This window comes from Pleuronectes platessa, chromosome 18 (assembly GCF_947347685.1).
Source record: "Pleuronectes platessa chromosome 18, fPlePla1.1, whole genome shotgun sequence".
NCBI lineage: Eukaryota > Metazoa > Chordata > Actinopteri > Pleuronectiformes > Pleuronectidae > Pleuronectes > Pleuronectes platessa.
The window spans coordinates 22,938,743-22,940,333 of record NC_070643.1 but is presented as its reverse complement, the minus strand read 5'-3'; the positions used below and the strand labels follow the sequence as shown (position 1 = coordinate 22,940,333).

The following is a 1,591-nucleotide window of genomic DNA, read 5'->3' as shown; positions in this document are numbered from 1 at the left end:
AATGAACCTAGTGATGTTTTCATCAATTGTACAATTTGTTGTTTTCTTTACCCTAGAATGGATCCTTTTATATCTAAATACTTTATATTTATATACTTTATTTATAAATACTTTATTTAATCCAAAAGTGTGTCAAAGTATTTATACATAAGAAAATTTCTGATAGAGTTGAAAGGAGCAGAAAGGGTCTAATCCTGGTCTGGTCTAACACTGGTCTAACAAAGTTCTAGCACTGGTCTATAACTGGTCTGGTCTAACACTGGTCTAACACTGGTCTAACACTGGTTTAATTCCAGTGTAACACTGGTCTGGTCTAACACTGGTCTAACACTGGTTTAATTCCAGTGTAACACTGGTCTGGTCTAACACTGGTCTAACACTGGTTTAATTCCAGTGTAACACTGGTCTGGTCTAACACTGGTCTAACACTGGTTTAATTCCAGTGTAACACTGGTCTGGTCTAACACTGGTTTAATTCCAGTGTAACATTGGTCTAACAACAGACACAGACAAGCTTTAAATTCACAGACTCTTATTTAATGTGTTTCTTTAAAATTATCTTTTGAAGTAACCCAAAAATCTTTACATTGAGACTCTGCAGACATTTTTCATTTTTCTGATGTTTCACTTGATCAATAGAGAAAATTTCTGTCAGTAACTGACCACTAGTCTGCGGACACAGCTTGTCCATGAGTTGAAAACGTCGGTTGTGTCTTTATCAACACCCACTGGTGTCAAAGTTCAGCCGTGAGTTTTGTGTCAATGTGTAATGAAAGAGGAAAGTGGGGTCAAAGTTCATTCTAAAGGTTTTAAAGCAGGTTTAATAGAAACAGAGCAGCAGACTCACCAGAGACGAACAGACCAACACAACGACTCAGACTGGGAAAGTGAAAAGTGAAAAGCGGTCACTGAGATCATTCACAGCTCCAGTTCTCTCTCTCTCTCTCTGAGGTGTGGCCCCGAACAGGAAACCCATCCTCCCCCTCCTCCTCCTCCTCCTCTGTTCCTGGTCACACAGCGCCTCCTGCTGCCTGACACACAGCTGCTCCATCTACACCACCAACAGGAGTCACGTCAGTAACATGGGCTGATGAGACTTTATTGTGATAAAGAGGGAGAAGAGGAAGGAGGAGCTGGGACGAGAAACTCCATGAGGCATGTGTCCCCGACCTTCTAGACCTTCAGCAGCAGAACTGAGATCAGGTCTAAGACAAACCTGGACCGTCTCGAACTAGAAGCGTTATCACAAAGGAAGGTTTGAATCCTCAACGTACAGAGGGAGTCTGCCTCCACAACTGAAGCTGAGATGATTCCACAGGAGAGGAGCTGGATGCTGAAGCTCTGGCTCCTCCTCCTCCTCCTCCTCCTCTAGAGACTTTAGGGACAACAGCCTGGATTCTAGGAGCTCAGGGCTCTAGTGGTGATAAGGTACGATGAGCTCTTTAAAGTTTGATGCTGACATATTATTAATGTAGGTGAGGAGGAGGATTTTAAATTTCCAATGTAACAGGAAGTCAGTGTAGTGAAGCCAACACAGGAGACATGTGGTCTCTGTCCCTGGTTGTCTTCAGGACACTTCCTGCAGCATTTA

The 1,591-nt window shown here is 42.8% G+C and overlaps 1 protein-coding gene across 1 annotated transcript in view; it reads left to right on the top strand.

The window, feature by feature from the left end:
• Window positions 1-1,409: 1,409 nt before the first annotated feature.
• The window catches only part of mllt11 (MLLT11 transcription factor 7 cofactor), a 4,487-nt gene continuing 4,305 nt past the window's right edge, over window positions 1,410-1,591 (top strand). The window contains exon 1 of the mRNA XM_053447389.1: window positions 1,410-1,428. The gene's annotated coding sequence lies outside the window, so the exon portion shown is untranslated. The remainder of the gene's footprint in view (window positions 1,429-1,591) is intronic.